The sequence below is a fragment of the Chelon labrosus genome (genome assembly GCF_963514085.1).
Source record: "Chelon labrosus genome assembly, chromosome: 8".
In the NCBI taxonomy this organism is placed as follows: Eukaryota; Metazoa; Chordata; class Actinopteri; order Mugiliformes; family Mugilidae; genus Chelon; species Chelon labrosus.
In genome coordinates this window covers 26,953,085-26,973,779 of record NC_140358.1, presented here as the reverse complement: position 1 = coordinate 26,973,779, position 20,695 = coordinate 26,953,085, and the positions used below count along the sequence as shown (strand labels likewise).

The following is a 20,695-nucleotide window of genomic DNA, read 5'->3' as shown; positions in this document are numbered from 1 at the left end:
AGTAAACCTCAATCAGGCAGCCACAAGGGAAACTGAGACTCGTTGTGTATGTGTGTGCGGGTGTGTGTGTGTGTGTGTGGTGTGCGCTTCTGGTTGTGATTTAGTGTAGGAGGGGAGAGAGAGAGAGAGAGAGAGGGAGGGAGACAGCAGCAAGGTGTGTGACAAACAGACAGACTAGGCTGGGCCTTAGTAGTTGGCTTTAGCTGGCATTAGATGATAAAGTGCAAGTGTGTGTGTGTGTGCGTGTGTGTGTGTGTGTTTGTGGGTTCCTGAGTAAGACTCACAAAGAGATGCGCAGAAAACTGGCAAGAAACCCACACATGCATGAACACAGACGCACACCATCAGGACAAAAACGTCAAATTAAAACCTACTGACATACTGATAAAGAAATATATAGCAGATGATAATAGCTGGTGGTCGCTATTATGTCACATCCTGTTTCTGTAGCGTCAAATAATAACTAAAATAACTAAAACAAAACTTATCCAAAACAATAACACTTGACCATGCATCAACATTATATTAACTACCTAAAATGACAGAAACCATCCTTGAAAAAATGTGTATTTTAGTGTTTTAGTTTGGCCCAAGTCATGGAGGAGGCGGAGCTTGAGACCTTTACTGCATCCAGCCACCAGGGGGAGCTCTACTTGCTTTGGCTTCACTTTAGAGGAGCTGTTCCGCCACTGTCCATCTTTAAACTGTCTATGGTGCAAACCAACAAGGTGTGATTTAGGAGAGAAATTAACTGTTGGGAAATTAGGTGGAGAAAAGTGTTCATCCATTTATCTCTAGTATTAATTAAACAAAAACACGAGTGAGTAATGGCTCCACGTGGCTCCACTCTTGAACTGCTCTGATCAGACTTGGGCTCCAAACTTGCAAGATGGCACGACCTGTATCTGCAGGAAAATAGCGTCAGTTTGGCCAATGCAAGGATGAGTTGTCCATATTTATATACAGTCTATGGTTGAACCACTCCCAAAATGAAATACAGTTAAGATTGAGTGTGGTTCCTTGGCTGATATGTATGAGGATACATACTGATATTCCCAACTCATGCCTCATTCTTTCATTTTGCCTTTTGCATTTCCTACATCATTAGCTTCAGCATTTATAATTTTCATTACTTGATTGATTTCACTGGTATTCTGATGAGCGTGACTGTGTTATGCCAGGCTAACTTAAAAACAACTAAGCAAAAAACTTTAACAAATAGCACATGCATCACCATGTCTTAAAAAATATCCATAAAATCTGAACCTGACCAGCGGTTTCAGTAAAAACCTTAAATGATACAAACTGGTGCTGGAAATAGTAAATGATCACACACATTCATTGCGTTGTATTTAACTAATTAAGGTGTTAAAGGTCGTGTTTGTGTGCAAACATGGTCCTAATAAGAGCCCCTGTAAGAACCACGCATTAATTGTGAAGTGTCACGACAGCTAACGCTGATGTGGTGCCACCGTGAAAACGCAGTACAGTATAGTACATGAGGCAATTCCCTGCGCTCTGGTTGTGCGGTCACAGAGGAGATAAAACATAATTATCCTAAAGGATTAATTAGGATTAGCTGAGGAACCTGGAGGATATATGGCTATATGACGATATATAGCTCTGGTGTGACCTTACCAGCCCCCTGGTGCTATATGTACTCATGTTTACATGTTCAAAGAGACAAGTTTGAGTATTTCTTCAGTGTGTGGCTTGAAATGTAGCTTTGGTAAATGCTAACATAATGTATTTAACAAATCTGTGCATTATTATCTTTTACATGCAACTCTTCTGCAGGCTGCTCCTCTGTGCTGGTCCACATATCTTTTACTTTTATCTTCCACTAGTACTCTCCCTGCTATTCATCATGCTCTAATGAGTCTGATATGAATGTGTCTGTTTGAGCTGCGGGCATGGTCTTCATCATCCCATTGTTAAAAGAGCAGCGGGACCCTCCCGTACACACGGCGGCTTTGTCCAGCAAGTAGAGAGTTGATTGCAAAACTATGAATAATGTTTTTTTCTTTTTAGAATAAGCCTTGATTTAAAGTATGGAAATGTAGCCACAGGACACTGATTTGTGAATCTCCAGTCAGCAGCCTTGTTATATTACAACATGTTATTAAATCCCTTCTGCTACACGCAGAACAGAACAGTTTCCAAATGTGACTTTTGCATTTATTTTTTTTTTTGCTGTTGTTTCATTCAGACCGGTAGCAAGGTGGAATACCTCACAAGAGTCGTCCTTTTAGCCACAAGCTCAGATAACGCGACGCGTAACTTCAGCATAACACCCGCTTCCTGCCGGATTTCATATAAAACCTTTGCACATGGGTGGGCAGCGTCTCCGCGAGCAATTCAGATGAGCTTCTTCACACTTAACTGGCTTTCAGCTGACTTGACACGCGAGAATAATGTTTTACGGTGGATATCAGCCCGTTTTAACCCGATTCAACGAAATGAGCCGAGAAGAGGGGCGACGTAATCCTGATAAATTGATGTGCGGTAATGATATATGGCCTCTTCAGACACCTGCACCGCACAGCACAGTGGTTTTAATCATGCACGGTGCGGAGCTTGTTGCAAAGCCGTGCAGACGGGATAAAACTCCCGTGAACGCGGCTTAAAAAACATTATGTTTTACCTTTGAGGTGGCAGTGCGGCTCAAACTCTGCATTACTGACATCCCTTGCTCAGAAGAGTCATTCGTAAAGTCGTTGTTGAGAATCAGCCAGCTATTTAAATAATCAAATATCTCATTTAATAATAAACTAGTCCACGGCTGTAAAGTTCTTAAAATTGTAAAAAAGATTTTCGATGTAATCCATGAGCAGAAGACAAGGTTCATTATCATCTAACAAGAAACCGTAGTACACCTCTGAGCTACTTGTCTAGAGATTATACACACTGAACACTTAAAATACAAAATATGCAGCTGAAGATTTTAATCCTTTATCCTTTATCCTCATGAAAAGAATCCCTTTCTCTTAATTAAACTTTCAGCGTATTTACGTGTTGAAATGAAGGGAACACAACTTGCAAAACTTTCCCCCAATTAGTTATGGGCTTCGCTTGTATCCTACAAATGTTCCTTTCTCTTGGGGACCGCTGTTATCACAGGCAGAGTGTTTTAATCACTTCAAGGCACTGGTGAATCAGACGATCAGGATTATGTAGTTAATGCATGTAGATTAAATGAGGATTCAATTTCATCTCACAACTCTTGATCTAAACTTTTATTATCTTTGCACGGTACTGTAAAAAGTCATGGTGACCGAATGGGACCAGCTGGTTTGACGCTGTTGACCCTGGAACTGATTCTATAGTTTGAGGGTGATCACAGTCCTGCAGCCTGCCCGTGAGCGGAAGTTATATAAAGATGGATGAAACCCTTCAGGGTTCCTGAAGAGCAGTTTTGATTTGAAGCTCAGTGGGGTATCTCTGGGTTCCACCATCTTGGCAGTGCCTTATAGGCGGTTTAGGCTTCTGAGTCAATTTCACGCCTTAGCTATGGCGACAGCCCAGACCTTACGTAGACCTTATGCAGACCACAAGAGCCGTGATTGGTCCGCTTGGTAGTAGGGTGTTTCTGCTTTAGTATTTCCGGCTGCTTCTCCATCTCCGCAATTTTCCAATTGATTCTTTTTGATCAATAAAGATGGAACACATTGAGGAAAGGTTAACCGAGGAGGTTCGGAGATACAAACATTTGTATGACTCGTCTTCGAAAGTGAAAGCAGGAAGCAGGAAGTAGAAACAAAAATTAACCTGCATGGCAAAAAAGACACAGCACCGACTAATGTTTGAGTGGCGTTGTTACAGACTGAGCCACACTGACAAGCGCACAAGTAGGCTACGTACTCTACGTAGGTTACAGCGACTATGTCCTGCAGTACCCTTAGTGGAGGTCTGTAGGCTGTTCTTGCAGCTTGTTCTCGACGCATCAACCGGGCAGAACTTTCTTCTCGTAATTGGTCAGAAATCGGAAGTGGGCACGGTTAATATGGAAAAGCAGACATGCTATCGAGTTCCCAGATGGTAATATTCACAATGTGACCACTAATCTCTCCAGGGTAGGGATCGGCGTACTGTGTGGGGGTGCATGCTGAATGAACGGCGTGATCCAATGGACACGGCCGTCACAATGACTAGAAAAGTGCCTCTCATCGTCAATGAGGACTTCCCTGGAGTTCGGCACTTCAGTTTCTCTGGAAGTATAAATTACTCGACCAAAACAAACTTTTTACTTGTTCTCACAGCACTAGGAGCAAGAACACATTTATCTCTTCTCGCACAGTACGTAACAAGCTTAAGGGATTGGCTCACTTTTGGAATAATCTTGAATTAGCTACTCCTGGAGCTTCAGTTTTTGGGACTTCGTTTCTCAGCCCCAGATTCAATTCAATTCAATTCAATTTTATTTATATAGCATCAATAACAATACAAATCGTGTCAAGACGCTTTACAAAAACCCGGCCTGAAACCCCCAGAGCAAGCCTGAAGGCGACGGTGGCAAGGAAAATGTTACCATTTGATGCAAATGAGACAAAATAATGTCGGTGTTAGAAATATAAGTCACTATTTACGACTACATTTCCTCTCAGAGGCTAACTGCTTCTGAAAAACACCTTCAGAAAGAAAAAAGTGCCCATGCTAAAGATTTTTTCCCCCCTCAAACTCATATATCTTTCACCTGGATCCGCTGAAGGTTCCAGTTATGAGAAGAATGTCAGTCTAAAGATGATTGATGTATTGATACTTTACTTGTTATCACGGTCCAGCGACTCACCCCGGGGGTCTTGGTGTCACACTATGAGTGTCGCCCGAGTTATAATCGAGGAGCAAGTGACAGAGACCGACCCGGGGGACCTTTCTGAAACTCAGTCCACTTCGGAAGCAGCCGTGTCCAGAACATTTTATTATGGTAACTTAAGAAGAACCTCGAGGTCCCACTAGTCAAGGCTACTGTGAGTTACTCATGATAGAGTCAGAGTATTAATACAGCACGGTTTCCTCTAACAACTTAGATATTAGATGGACTTCTGTCAGCTGTGCATCTATTTTGCTCTCTTTTGTTAGAGAAACCGATGATGAAGCAAGACAAGAACAGGACTGTCACCATAAATTAAAGTTATTTAATTATTTCACAAACATGGCCTGAATTTCTTAAGCTTGTCAGGTTGTGGGCGCTGCAGACTTCCACCGCCAAACCAGACACTCTTTGTGCGGTGCTGAATTATCTTCCTCGCTTATGTGGTAATGACAATAGATTGACATTCAACAGTCTGTGGGGGGTTTTCTGCCCCGCAACAGCCCACCGGGGGTGGGCAGTCTGTCAGCTGCAGAGGGAATCCCCATGTGGCCAACGTGCCCGTCAATCAAACCTTTTCAATTCCAACATGAAAAGTCCCGGAGGTATGTACGGTGCAGAAACATTGGCAACTGACATGAAAGGAATGAGCCGAACATGAGCCTCAGAATGATGAACTCACAAAACTGCCAAGACACTAACTTTTTAATGGCAGTTTCCAGGTGACAGCACAGTTTAGTGCTCTTTGAGTGAGGGCCGTATGAACAGTGGGAGTTATGCAGCACAGAGGATTAATTAAGCACTCATTAACTTGCAGGATGTACAACGTAGGTGGGCATAGATGGAGACAGACTTTAGGGATCAACAACATCAACAAACTGGAGTGATTTTAGTCCTGACTGTCCTGTAGTCTCATCCTTTTAGCTCTGTTTTGGTCTCCACCAATGCCTGGGGCAAATATCTGGTTGTTCAACAGTTACTGCATCACTAAGTTCACCAGGTTATCCAGGTGTTTGACAAAAACAGGTAAAAAAAAAAAAAAAAGTTTAAAAGTACTCTCATTTAGCTCTGTCTTGGTCTCCACCAATCACTAATGCCTGGATGAAATATCTGGTTGTATCACTTCATTCACTAGATATCCAGCTGCAAACACTGTTGACTAAAACTGCTCTTCCTTGTGTCTTCCTTGTGCAATATTTAGTTTTTATGCATCTTTTTATATTACTATATTATTCTATTTGCATTTTATTATATCTCATTGCAACAAAAGTATTTCCTTGACGGATTAATAAAGTATTCTGATTCTGATACTGATTCTGGTCTCCACCAATGCCTGAGGGAAATATCTGGTTGTTCAACCATTAATGCGTCATTCAATTCACCAGGTATCCAGCTGCAAACATTGTTCGTTTTTTGGTCTTTAAATATTAGGCTATTTAAAGACCAATGGCTCTGCTTTAGCTCTTTCTTGTGCAATATTTAGTTTTTATGCATCTTAAATTGTTTATATTGTTATTTTTATGTATTTTATCTCCCTTCAACTGTCACTTCATGGGAGCAGCAAAACAAAAGTATTTCCTTGAAGGATTAATAAAATATTCTTTTTCTGGTCTGGAGAGAAATATCTGGTTGCTCAATCACAAAGTTCATTAGGTATCCAGCCGCAATCATTGATCATCTTTTGGTCTTTGTCAAAAAATTACTCCTTTAGCTCCGTTTTGGTCTCCACCAATCACTAATGCCTGGGTGAAATGTCTGGTTGCATCACTTAATTCATCAGGTATCCAACTGCAAACAAAGTTTGTGTTGGAAGTCGTGTGCCGTGACAACCTTCATCCTCAAGTCAGCCTCAAAATAAAAAGTTTGGAATCGAGTAAAACAAACATACGCGGAGAGAACACTGTTGATCTTTCGCTTAATTACGTTATTCCTGTATTTTAATGATATTGCCCTTTCCTTTGTGTGAACAGGTGAGAGATTTCCTGTCACTTTGCTAATTAACTCTGGAAGTGAGTGAATCTATATTTGTGAAATAACGCAAACAGCTTTCCTGAGACTAATAAACAAACACGTGCACCGTTGTGGTTAAAAAACACGAGTCGATTCCTTTCAGCCGCCCGTGCAGACAAACAAACCTCGCCGCGCCTAAACATACAAACGTCTCAGCTCTTCTCTTCACTCCTCGATGCTAATTACGTCTCCAAATGGATTTTGTCTGATCTTCGCGGGCAGTTCGGGGAATCGAAACACTCCACCTGCGTCGCCGGGGAGCTGAGAGACACTGTTCTGCACGAGGGCTGCTGGTGCTTATTACTGATTCACGCTCTGACCTAGAAAGCGGTTAATAGCGTACGCTGAGGCTGCATGACACTTAACTATGCGCTATCGTGAGCGGGATGACTGGGTGGCACGCATTAGCGTCATGGAGCACCCTCTTGATTGTGCGTGCAGCATACATTGTTCAGTATAACGTTGCTGTTATCTAGGCTTTGCTTTCACTGAAACATGCTGTTGACTCGCTGCCTCTTAACTGACTGCTTGCAAATGTCATGTAAAATATCACAGCTAGAACTGTTAGAGTGGGATTCTTGGCACCATCTGCATGCACACGTAGAAGTGTAGTTAACTTGTGACCTTGCGTATTCTCTCTTTTTTTAAAAAAAATGAAATATAATAATATACTCTCACGTATAGATGTGTCTTTAGAACTGGCACATCTTCAACAGTTTATTGGCGTTTTGTAATGGTGGTCCGTTGGCAGAGCACTGGCGACGCATACATTTGTGAGATCAATGTTCTGAATCTGTAACACCACCAGCTGGCATCCTTCCAGACTCCTACAGTCAGCTGAGTGGGCGTACTCGGAAATGTAAAGGCTCTACACGCATCTTATTTCCATAGTTTCAAACGTATTATTACTCACCGATCAGGCATAAGATTATGACCACCTTCCTAATAACGTGTAGGTCTCCCTTGTGCCTCCAGAACTGTTGTAATTCCTCCTTCTTCCCTTGGCTCACTTAGTTTTGGGTAGAACGTCATACTCCAAGAATTGGAGCATTTTCGGCAGCAACGTACGTCAACTGGCGACGTTTCACTCCTGTCCCATGTTTCCCATGTCTCTTAAAAGACAATGCTTAGGGTGGAGAGGTTCTCAAGCATTTTAGCATCTTTCAGATCGTTGTTCTTGTTTTATGGCCTATGACTTTGCTTTTAATGACCTAGTATCTAAGAATAAGCTGTTCTTAGGTGAGAAAGGTCTGGTAAACCAACTGTACCCTCCTCTCTATATACATGTCCAACAGTGAATGGCCATCAGGCAAAGCTAAACTAGTTGATGAACATGCTGGAGCATTTAAATGGCTAAATATGTTTTTTGAGAGTTGGAAGAGACCAAAGCTTTTAACAAATACATTGACGGAAAGGTTGCAGTAGAAAAGTCTTTGTGTTTCTTTCTACCTTTGGCTAAACAATTCTGGGTGGACCATAACACTCCTTGAATTACAGCAAAGAGAATGTACATGGGCCTTCTGAGGGTGTCCTGTGGTGTCTGATTAACAGAATGTTGTTAGTGGGGGGCCTTTGAAGGGAGGGTCCTCTGTGGATCATCCCACAGATACTTGATCAGTTTGGGATCTAGTGAATTTGGAGGCCAGGTCAACACCTTGTGCTGTTCTTCATGTTTTTTTTTAGTTGTTCCTAAAGTGTTTTTGTGTGTGTGTCTGTGTCAGGCTGCATCCTGCTGGGGATGGCTGCTGCCATCAAGGAGTGTCATTGCTATGGGGTGGGGGGTACCTGGTCTGGTCTGGTCTAGGTGTGTGGATCTCAGGCGATGTTCCTTAAATATTAGTTCACTATATCAGATGGTTATAGTCATCTAGTAAACAGTTACAGTAAATCTGTCCCCAGAATTTTCCCCATATTTATTTTTAATCTGTGAGACTGTCTGAGTTCTCTTTTTCATTTAGCGCTGTCATTATCAGTATCATTTCTAAGACAACGCATGGGAAATATGATTATAAACCAATCTGGAACCTTTCGTTATCATTATATGTTTATTGATTCTTCTTCTGCAAATGAATATCCAAGCAAATCCCAATCAATATTTAATCTACACAGCCCATTAAAGGTTCCAGTGAAATCTTTTTTTGCTATTTAATGAGAAGAAAACCAAGCACACATGATATACCCTCAAGCCGGGTGATTAGCAAAGCTCTGGACTATTGCGGCTAATGCACGGGAGAAGATAATGGAGCCTCTGGCTGTAATGCTGCCTTCATTTGGGTGACATGAGTCACCCATCTCTGACAAATAATGGACGATGCCCCTTTTACGCCTACTCCCTCCTTTTCTCTAATAATAAAAATAATGACATGGACTGATGAATATAATACTATTAGACACACAGACAGGTTATTGGTAACAACCGCTATGTCAATAAACTGCTGGCTTCACCCTTATTGTGTGTCTGTGAATGGTATTGTCTTGCACTTGCTGTATTGATGACAACTACCAACCAGTACACTTGCACTGTGTCAAAATGTCATATATAAGTGGTAATTAGTGTAAGAAGTAAATGTATTTTAAAGATTTTTACCAAGAGAAGTATGTTGATTATCAAGTACATGTGTGTAAAATGTATTTTCTGAGATTTTATTTTACAGACTGTCCCTACAAGACATCTTTTATAAAAGGTCCTAGGTTTTGATTATGCAGGCATGACGGGACAAAAATAAACTTGTCACACACACTAGTTACTTTCCCACTTTCATTAGTTTCCCTTTTAGACAAAGGGTTGATTTTGCACGAGTGCACAGATGGGAGGCACACAGAAAAATTGGCCAGGACATCCTGTCAGCCAGCCCAGCGGCGTCCAGAACTTTCCGCAGGGGTCGGCAGCTGTACACTTGGCGAGCGCACACAAACACACTGGCAGCGGCACGGCTGTCTGAACCAAGGGCAGAGGGAATCAGTGATGTGTCGCGGCCCGCTGAGCCACCCCGGGAGATCCTGATGCAAAGAGACGCCGCCTGCCACCGTGACACGCGAGTACACGGAAAGGGTGAGAAGTTATCAATGGCCCCCGCAGGACAGCTGGAAGCTGCAGAGTTTGTTTTTATTTGCACAAGTTGAGCCTTGAAGAGAGCTTTTGAAGCAAATGGCCAAGAAATTACTGAGTCACTGTTGTTGCTCAGTAACCTTAACGACACCTGCAGATGTAGTGGGGGAAGTTTGATCCACCGGGCTGCAAAAATCAACTCATGATGGTGAAAACAAGCTCACATGAACATATGCCTGTCCACCAGGAATGGCGCATAACCAGAATATAAAGATGCTCATGTACAAGCTTGCTCATGCACCAGACAGTATTCAAACACACATGCATAAATAAACACAAATGTTCGCATGTTAACTTGAGTAAAGATGCCAAAATGAGCGTTATTTCATATGCACCAAACCCGTACAAAGACACAGAGAGCAAAGATATTAGTCGCAATCGTGCACTCCACAGATGGGCTCCCTCTCTACCTCTGCAGCCACCGTGATGGGAGGAAATGAGTCATCTGTTAGGCCCGATAATCTGCACCTCACATTATGCAAGATCCCCGCGCCGACCACAACGGTCCATTTATCGCCGGTTTAACATCAAACGGCGCTGCTTGGTTTGTGTGAGGAGAATTTAAGAGAGGAGAATGCTTCTGCAGCGGCTTCAAGGCCAAATGTAAGTATGTGGATAAAAAGAATTTACACAGCATGGTTAATCACTTCAGCCAATGAGATGTGAACGTTTCTAAAAGGCTCAGACACTCACTGACGTAGCTGCAGGGGGAAAGAAAGCTTGATTTTTAGTTGCGTCTACATTTTTAAGGCTTCTCTAACAGCTGGAACAATCGGTTCGGTTGAGCTGAATGTTAGCTTTCAGGGCAACGAAGATACAGAATGAACTTATGTTCCTCGAGAGAGAAACAATGGAGCACATTATGTTAGAATTTATATTTGGGGATTTATGTCAAATGGCTTTAATATCCAGGCTTTAGCCACTACTGCTGCAGAGACAAAGGTACAAAGGTCGACCGGTCTTTGTTGATGCAATTTGCTGCTCAATAGTAGCTGAAAAAATAAATTGAGATATTTCATCAGATTGCCACGAAGGAGTCGTGTTGCGAGAACATTCTTTGCAAAATGTTCCTCTGCAGTCATAGTTTGCTGAGCCTCTCTGGAGCCTTGTGATTATGAAACCAGATATTTTTCCGACACGTTTGTTCTTTTGGACAGTCGATGCAACCAAAGACGTGCAATGCCCACTCAGTGCTTGGAAACTCTCCAACTGCCAGTTACCAAAACATTATCTATGCAGAACATGAACAGGATTTTGACTGCTGGAACTCCTACTCCCACCTCTGAGATGAATTCAGAATAGAAAGTCGAAATTAACTGAAAATGCTTGAGAAGAGGAAATGTTTTTTTTTATTTAGGATGATGTTAATCTTCCACGCATGGGTAGCAACAGGCTATGGCTAACTTGACTCAGAGAGATTTTGAATTAAATGCTTTATTGTCATATACATGCCACCTTAAAGGGGAACTACTGTTTTTTACAACCTGGACCTTATTTCTGGCATAAAATATGATCATTTACACACCCATATAACTTCTGTGTCATTTGTAGTCCTTCAGGAGATATTTAGATCTGTGTATATCCATATAGTGGGAGTGAGTGGGGCACCGAGATGCAGCCTCTAATGGTACCCACGATGGTCGGCTTGTTTACCTGTAATTTGCTACTGCTATGGTTCGTCCACAACCTCAGAATCGGAAAAAATATTCAGCCATGTTGCAAAAAACTAGCAGTAGCAAATTACAGGTAAACAAGCCGACCGTCGCAGGTGCGCACAGCGCTCGGAGATGACATCATCCAGGTCAGAAGACATCATCCGGGGTCTGAAGGTCAATCTACAGACCCCGGATGATGATAACAGGTAAGTCCGGACTCAGTGGGGATTAGCACTAGCGTATCATAACAAATTATTGGTGAAATGAACGAGGTTCGAGGTAGATAATGCGTTATTCGGTGCCCCATTCATTCCCACTATATGGATATATACAAGTCTAAATATCTCCCGAATGACTACAAATGACACAAAAGTTATATGGGTGAGTAAACACCCATCTGTTAATGACTAACCCAACTGCAATATGTTTTCTGAGTTTTCGTTTTAAATTAAGATAAATGTCGCAGTACGAGCCTGTCTTGGTATCTAGTCAATGCAATATTGGTGCCAGATTATATAAAGGAACCACTGTTGCCTGAAATAACTCTCGTGACGTCGTCCCCTTCTTAGATAATCACTAATTTTCCTCTTGGCTCTCGGCTGCAACACGCCGCGCTGCTCTGCCCGATGAGAACAATGAGCAAATCTCTGGCGAAGGCAAAAACGCAACAGCTGACCTTCGCTGCACCGTCTTGACTAGCCTCCAAAATGGCCGCCCTCTTCAATATGTCACCTTGGCATTAGATTGCTTATCGCTCCTGAGCTTGAGCTCCACCACCATCAACAAACGCTAGGAGGATTAGCAGTGGTTCCCTTTAGGTTGCACGGCGCATCCGCACACATGCACACGCCGTACACTGGCACACGCTATCCATGAAAAACAAACAGAGCCATCAGTTATGTGTACTGCAGACCGAGCTGCTGTAGGTCCATTAAACTGTGTTGCTCCATTTGCTCTGTAGCATCATTAATCAGAACACTTCTACTGTCTGTTCCAAACTCTTGCCATGGCCCTGCACACGGCCCGGGCATTCATACAAAGATGTCTGGCGGTGCTGTTGTGAATTGGGAGGCATGAGAGTGGCGACTTTGCGAAATACAGTACCCTGCAAGGTCGAGCTGAAAGCTTGTGGAACAAACAAAGGCAGCCGGATGCCCTCTGAGGCTTCGCTCAAGGTTACAGCCGAAGCCGGGGCTTTTATCTTCACTGTCACTAAAAGCTCTGGAGAATCTTTAACCTCAAAGCATTGCATTTAGGAACACTCTGTTGGAGGAACAAACGATTAATGACAAGCAAAAACCATCATCTATAAAGTGTTGTAGTCAGGGAACAGCAGTTAGAGCATCTTACCAACATGTTGTGAGTATTTCAGAGTGAACATACGTTTCTAGGCCCATGTTTTTAGAGCTGTGGTGGACTGTCATAGTGGCTTTCAACAACATGAGGATCCTGAGATCCAAACGTTTGCAGCACAAGATAATCAGTTGTGTGCAGACTGATATGATGAATTCATTCATTCATTCTCTGTAACCCCTAGTCCAGGGCTGGGTCCCTGCTGTCACTGGGGGGAGAGGCAGGGCACACCCTGGACAGATCTCCAGTCTATCACAGGGCATGTCTTTGGACGGTGGGAGGAAGCCGGAGTACCCGGAGAGAACCCACGCGGACAAAGGCAGCAAACGCATTAGAACCCAGAACCTTCTTGCTGTGAGGCATCAGAGCTAACCACCGGGCCCTTGAATTTATTCAAATGCCAAAAATTTGGCATATCCGAAAAACACTAATCACAGGGATATAAGACTACAGTTGGATTGGTACATTATGATGTTATTTAACTCTCTCTTTACATTTAAAAACAAAGCCTATTTACATGCTCCAAACATCTGGAAGAGGGACATGTAACCCGACAGTCAAACCAACCAACTAACACTAAAGTGATACTGCAGCGATACTTGGTCAGCATTCTACTAAACAAAAATCTAGCAGGATCATTTTTCATTTATAAATACACTAAAACGCTTGATAAATATGCTGTAACCGGTTTGAAATTGCACCAACACAAGGCACGAGGATCAAACGCACGACCTTCTTTCTAAGCGACTACTACCGCTTCTTACTTGACCCAACTTTTAGAGGTTAGAGACTTTTCTGGAAACATGAAACTCTCTGAAAACAGTTGTTTTTGATACAAAAAAAATTTACAAGTCCAATACTTTAAGTGTGAAATATTTTTGCTTCTCTCTTTCTCGGCTAAACGTCTCCTCTGTGCACTACAGTTAAGGCTGCAGCTGGCTTTCCCTCTTGGTTAATTGGTGTTAACAGTGTTCACATGGCTTTCCAGGTGTAGATCAGTCCATGATTAGCTGGCAAGAATGAAAGCCAGCAGGTCTGTGGATCATAAGGACTGAGATCAGGAACTTCTGCAGTAAGTTTATTATATATACATAATTAACTATATTACAGCTAGTTATTTTCTATATGTTTCTCCATATGGTTCATCATGCACATTTCCTTCTTGTCGTCCGTACTGGACAGGCTTTATGTCCTGCTGGTTGTCATATGGCGAGTGTTCTGAACAGTCCTTGGTCCCAAACGCTGCCAAGGCCTCTGTGGTTTGATTCCGACTGGGCCAAGCCATGCTGAAAATGTACGCACTCGCGTTATTGTATGTTTCTGTGGATTAATAGCTCATGGTATTTGGCCCCGATGGCGGCGAACTGCCCGGGGCATGTGGGCTCCATGTGGACAAGCACAGGATGGTTAAGGTCGGGGGTGTAGCGAGCACATGACACTGCCCTGACTCTGTTGATAAGATCGTGACCACGTCATCCACCATCTGTCTCAGGGAAATTCCACCTTCACCGCTCTGGACAGAGCAACCGAAGCAGGACAGGAAATGACAAAAATGCTCGCGAGCAGCAATGACAGATGTGGCAGCAAGGTAAACACTCAATGAGAAATAAACACAGGAAGCCACATTCAGATTTCTGAAAGTGCCACAACTCTGATTGCCCAAGTTTTTGATTTTGTCAGTTGAAACCAAAACTAAATAGTATTTATTATCTTAACTCCAATAAGAAACACATGTTGTGAGAGTACAAAACCTATAAATGCACCCTCACTTGAAATAACAAACCTGAGTCATGACGTAAGACCTGATGAATGAGTTTATGTCCGATTTGCTTAAGCGCTAATACTGTACATGATCAGATGGTGGAATATGTAATAATAAATGCCCAACTGAGGCACTCCAGGCATAGAATGACAAAACATGAGGTGACATGAAAACTTCAGCCATTTTCCAGTTAGTTTGTTGTCATTTTACCCCTCATCTATATCCATAGACAGTCCTGTGACATAAGTGAGAATTACATTTGCCCTAGCAACCTACTGTTCCTCCGTTTTAATTTACCTTTTACATTTATGTAGAAGAGCGGTTAAGCTTTTCAACATCCAGCAAATGGGGCCATCATATAAATATCTACAAATATCTACAATCAAACAAATGAAAGTGAAATATTATACTTGTGCATTCATTTATTCAAGAAAATCAACCATTTGTACATAGCCGTGAGTTGCAAAAGTATGTGAAACGTGACCATCTTGTGCGGCAATAACAGAAAGTAAATATATTCGGTAACTGCCGAACAGTCGTCTACAGCGGCCTGGAGGAATTTTAGCCCAATTTCTCAGAACAGAACTGTTTTAGATCTGAGATGTTGGTGGGTTTCCTCACATGAACCGCTTGCTTCGGGTCCTTTCACAACATTTCTATAGGTTTAAGGAGGATTTGAGTCGTTTTTATGCAGAAATGCGGAAAATTCTTTTTAGAGGGAGGAATCCCAGAAGGCATTTTTTTGTTTTGTTTTTTGAGATTATTCTAGCTGGAGACTTTAGCGCATATCCTTTCAGCGCTGATTCACAGTGTGATTCATGTGTCTCCCATAGAGCTCAGGTGACGACTCTGGAGGATAAAAGCCACCATTCTTGAAGCTGGTTCTTGAAGCTTTCAAGCTGGATGTGTGGTCCACAGCGGGCTCCTGTCTGGGCTTTTATGCATCTCTTGTGTGTGGGTGCGCGTGTGTTTAGAGGAAGCATACATCTGCTTTGTGGACACCCACACACCCAAAAACACCCACAGCAAAATGTAAGACTACGAGAATGTATGTTTATAGTGAAGAATGCATTGATATAACTATTACCCTGTGCTCATTCTGTCAACATTTTATTCATTGAAGATTTGGTGGCGAATTTTAAAACATTCAGCAAAAATATGATATTTAACAAACAGACCTAAAGATTGTGCAGATTATCACAGGCAACCCAAAAGGAAACCTTACAGAAAAGAGAAATTTGGCAAATAAAGCCACTGACTCTTCAGGGAAAGTCTTCCAGTTTATCATCGAGCTACAGCAGAGCTAGACTGTTTTTTTGCACAACAAGCAACTTAGAAAGGAACTTAGAAATAGATCATAGCTATCTGGCCTTTCTCTGTAGGTTTTTACTCCCCCCCCCCGTCAAACGTGAACAGAGGAGCACCGTGGTAAAGCCGAAGGTCTCCGAGCTGCATCGGTTCCTCTGCTCGCTGTGAACCTTTGTGAAGGTACACGAGATGGTGGGTGTTGGGAAAAGGCTGCCGGAACTTCTGCTGACTGCTAAAAAGCTTTATGAAGCTTCCTGGAGTGTTCCACCTAAAGAGAAGCAGCGGGAATACCGCAAGCCAGGTCGAACCATTACTGCTGGCACAGGGGGTCACAGGTTAGACACTCTCTTTAACTGACTCCACATCTCTTCCCAGTGGTTCAGAGGGGCTTTCTGTGGTGCTATTCTTGTCCGCACGAAAATAATTGCTTTATGGAAAATGGAAACGATACCCTACACATAGCTAGCTTGAGCGTGCCGCCATTCGGATATGTGTGGTCTTTGCTTATAGCATTTTGTCCACAGGTTAAACAAAAGGGGACACTGAATCACTGAATGCCAGTTTATGGAACTGTGCAAATGCATCCTTTGCAAGATGCCAAGCCACGAGAAAGAGAGCAACTCTGGAAAAAAAAAACACGTAAAAATGAAGCCAACTGCCACAATGGAGCTCTAATTAGTTTGCAGATGTGAATTGGGTGGCAAGTGCCTCAATTTTGGGGACGGTTAAATGTGTTACTGGCAGAAAAGGAGAGAGGCATGAAATTAGTCTGCTTAACTTGTATCCCAAATAGCTGATTTAATGAATCGCGGGGGGACCATCTGAGATAGCATTAAGGTGCAAATTGAATACAACCCCCGACATTTACAAGAAAATCCAACCACCACAACAGGAAGGCTAAAGAATTAGGGGGTCATGCTGGATGCAAGGAACTATTTAAATGAAACTGGATGCATGAACATATGTCGAAAGAAAGTTGATGCATCTCATCTTTAGCTTAGTTTGGACACATCTCGGAGCAGAGGTCGCAGATGGTGCAGGGCTGGAGTGCTGCTCACACGGATTCAAGTTTGGTAATTTATTCACATCTGGTGAGAGGGTCAGAATTGAGGGCAAGGAAAATGACCTCCTGTCAGGCATTTAATAGAAAAACACCACCCTGAAGTGAGACAGGCTATCCACGGACACGCACAGGAATAGATATCAAGTGACGACGTGGAGACAGACCTTTGCTCTAAAGGTCAGTTCTTCCATATTCATTCAGACTGTCACTGTGCCGACACTCCATATAGAATACCAACTGTCATTGTGACATTGCTGAAATCATGTCACCTCGCTGATTCCCTGGAGGTAGGAAAAAAAGATAGAATCAATAGCAGCCCGAGGCTCATGCTGTAGAGGAGAATTGCTCTTTCTATTGCCAGAGTGATTATGAGAGGGAATTGGCAGCTTTGTTATCAGGGCGGTGCACAGTTCAGACATCAATGCCAGTTTTTGTCCTCCAAGACAATAGCGGAGATATCTTCTCAATCCATATCTACAGCGCTACAAAGAGACGTGTCCCGCAGGCTGAACAAGCAGCAGAAAAGCAACATAGTTGACCGAGCAGATGGAAAGCTATTGAGGGATGCGACGGCGGCAGTGTTCAGAGAAAGGAGATTTACGCACCTGTGTATGCTCTAACGGATTCTGGGAAAGAAAGAACATCCTCAAACAGAAGCCTTTTTAAGCGTCTTTTTGATAGTGTATCATAACCTGTGTGCAGCACATTAGTGTTGGGTAGCAACCATATTTAGTGTTTTTAATATATATGATATATTTTGACAAGCAGATAATTTCTCCATTAAACCATACTGTTATTTTGCATCTTGAAAGAATATTTCAGGGAATAACTGAGGGTAAATATTTTTAAACCTTTACTATTTGCCCTTGAATGTTTCCATAACACATTGTACAGTACAGATTTTCTACATTTCTGCATAAAAAAATTACTAACTCAAAACATCAGTTAAGAGAAACTTGGTCATGCAGCAAGACAACGACCCAAGTTGTTCTGCAAAATAACGGTTAAAAAGGAACAAAATGAATGTTTAGGAACGGCCAAGTCAAAGTCCTAAAGTTAATCACATAGAAATGTTGTGGAAGGACCTGAAGCAACTAGTTCATGCGAGGAAACCCACCGACATCTCAGAATAGAAGTGGTTCTGTTCTGAGGAGTGGGCTAATATTCCTAAAAGTCTAAAAGTTGTGGCAGATGAGTGTTCAGCAGTTACCGGAAACATTTAGAAGGAGGTCACGGCAGATACTGGAAACGAGAAAACAGCACAAACGCATAATATTTCTGTTTGGTTTGCTTGACCGGGTTCTCTTTGTCTACTTCCAGGACTATTTTGAGACATTTTCATGCCAAATACTCTGCACTTTTAAGCAGCACTGTATGTAAACCCGCAAGGAATGTTTGCCAGAATGTTAGCAGAAAAATTGCAATCGACAGAAAGTACAAACAGGGATTATTATTTGTGTGGCTATTCCTCATATAGGAAAATATCCATGAATGTCTGCAGCTATCAAACTTTGTCATTTAAGAACTTTTTAATGGATATTTTCATTCAGGCAACACTGGAATAAAGAATAAAGCTAAAGAAATATTTGCAGAAGTTCACAACTGAAGGCTATTGTGTTTTTTCCCGTGCTTGTCAAGCCCAGCTCAAATCCAAGAAAAACCTCACGAGAGTAAGAAGACACGATGAGGAACTTGCAAATGAGGGGCAGATTTCCAATGCAGCGCTGATGGTATGCTAATAGTAAAGCTGCTAATTACAGGATGATTCTGGCAGGGATGAAATGATGATATTCAATCATGTGACATAAGAAGTCTTGATTAAGTAGTTTCTGTTTTTTCCACTCTGAGGGGGAAAGGGGAAGGAGTCATCAGGTTCAAGAGCAGTTGTACTTTGTTTGGACGGAGTGAGGCAAACTTAAACTGCTCTGCACCGTGCGGAGCTTTATTATTTTTTAATCAGTGTCTGCAGGAAACTCTGCTTTTTGTTTCAGTTGAATTGAATTATTTATTTTTGAGTTGAATTGCATTGATAAAAAACATCCCTTTTATTAAATCGTATAATGAGCTACAATCCCACCTGTTGAGTCCCGTGAAACAAGCGTCAGTTTATTGAGACAAGAGAGAATAGAGACTCAAATGAAATGTCTTTATCTAACGAAACCTGTAGAGCACCTTCAGGAGATTGTGCACATGTTAGGGAACAATTAAATTTTTCTCTTTAAGGACATGTAAGTAATGATTATTAAGCAGAAAAACTATATAATTTGGACTGCATGCTGTGTTCAAATCAACCCAAACACACAAACTGTAGTGAATATAAATCAGCCTTTTGACTCATGTCTACTCCGACATCAGTTCACTCCCCATCTGACACCTCCCAGGTCCAGTTAGCCTCCTAACTCCTAAAACCTGGTAACCACAAGACTCTCCTCCTGGGTTTAACGTGGTCTGCCACCAGCCAGCCCTCGCCAGTGCTGGTCTTGTCGCACGCGTCAACGTGCCGATTCATAAGCAGCGTAGCGGCCACCGCGTCTTGGTATGTACACAACCCCGGAGCGGTGAGAGTATCTTGTCGTGACTCACGGTGACTCACTGTGACTCGGAGACATCAAGCCTGTTAGAAGGTCTGACCAGCTCGGGCCCAGGGAGCAGACAGAAATCAACCACGTAACCAGGCGGCGACATGTGTGATTATGAGTAATGAGTGTTTTTCTGCTGCAGTATCGCTGTGTACGTCGCACCGTACACATGGCAATGTTTTCTGTCTTTGCGAGGCGTGGAACCGGTCACAAAAAGATTATCTTCTGTACTATGTGGATAGCCTTGTTCACTGAAGCCCAAAAATATGAACACGGACAGGCTTCCTGATAAGCTCCACCTTTCAAAAAAGCCCATTCTGTGAGAGTGGAGGTCATTTTTGACGGGATTCGTTCCACTTTTAGGGCTTTGAAGGGGAACACTTTAACATAGAGTCCATTACTTTTCCTTTTGAGTACCCTGAAAGGTGGTAAATAACATTTGCTCATTGCACATTGCCTGCGAGTGTCTCGCATACAGTATATTATCCACCACCACACTCCTCATTTATTTAAAGCAGTAGTAGTTATACAATTTAACAGGATGCTAAAAAAGCTGCTTATATCGAGCGGAGGTGGAGCAAAAGAGTTGATGTTTCTGATAACCTGACAAAAGTTGGTCCAATAGCCACTTTTCTGCCTCCCGAACTCAAACTGGGAGCTGGTTCCACAGGTAAAGGCTTTTCGATATCATAAGCTTCTGTATTTATTTTAAAGCCATGCAAATGAAGGTTATCACAAGTTTTATTTCGATCTATGTAAAAAGAAAGAAAGAAAGGGAATGTCCGTTCTCTGATGACTCTCAGCAGTTTTGGAGGCACAAGTTAGACCTACACAATATTAGGCAGGTGGTCATAATGTTATGCCTGATCTGTGTTTATGGACTATTCATTGGACTTGATCAACAGGTGGGAAAACAGCCTCGGCAGGAAATCGTGCATCCATTAAGCCATTAAAAGTTACTTTGATATTTTTCTAAGTCAGCCAAGTCACAGGTTTAAAAACACATTCACCTGTTTGCTGCTGTCGGTTTCAAGAGCTCTATGTTT

At 42.4% G+C, this 20,695-nt stretch overlaps 1 protein-coding gene across 1 annotated transcript in view; it reads left to right on the top strand.

The window, feature by feature from the left end:
- LOC311491526 (complexin-2-like) overlaps positions 1 to 20,695 on the top strand; it is a gene marked incomplete at both ends in the record, with an annotated part of 51,700 nt that overhangs the window by 5,227 nt on the left and 25,778 nt on the right. The window lies entirely within an intron of this gene.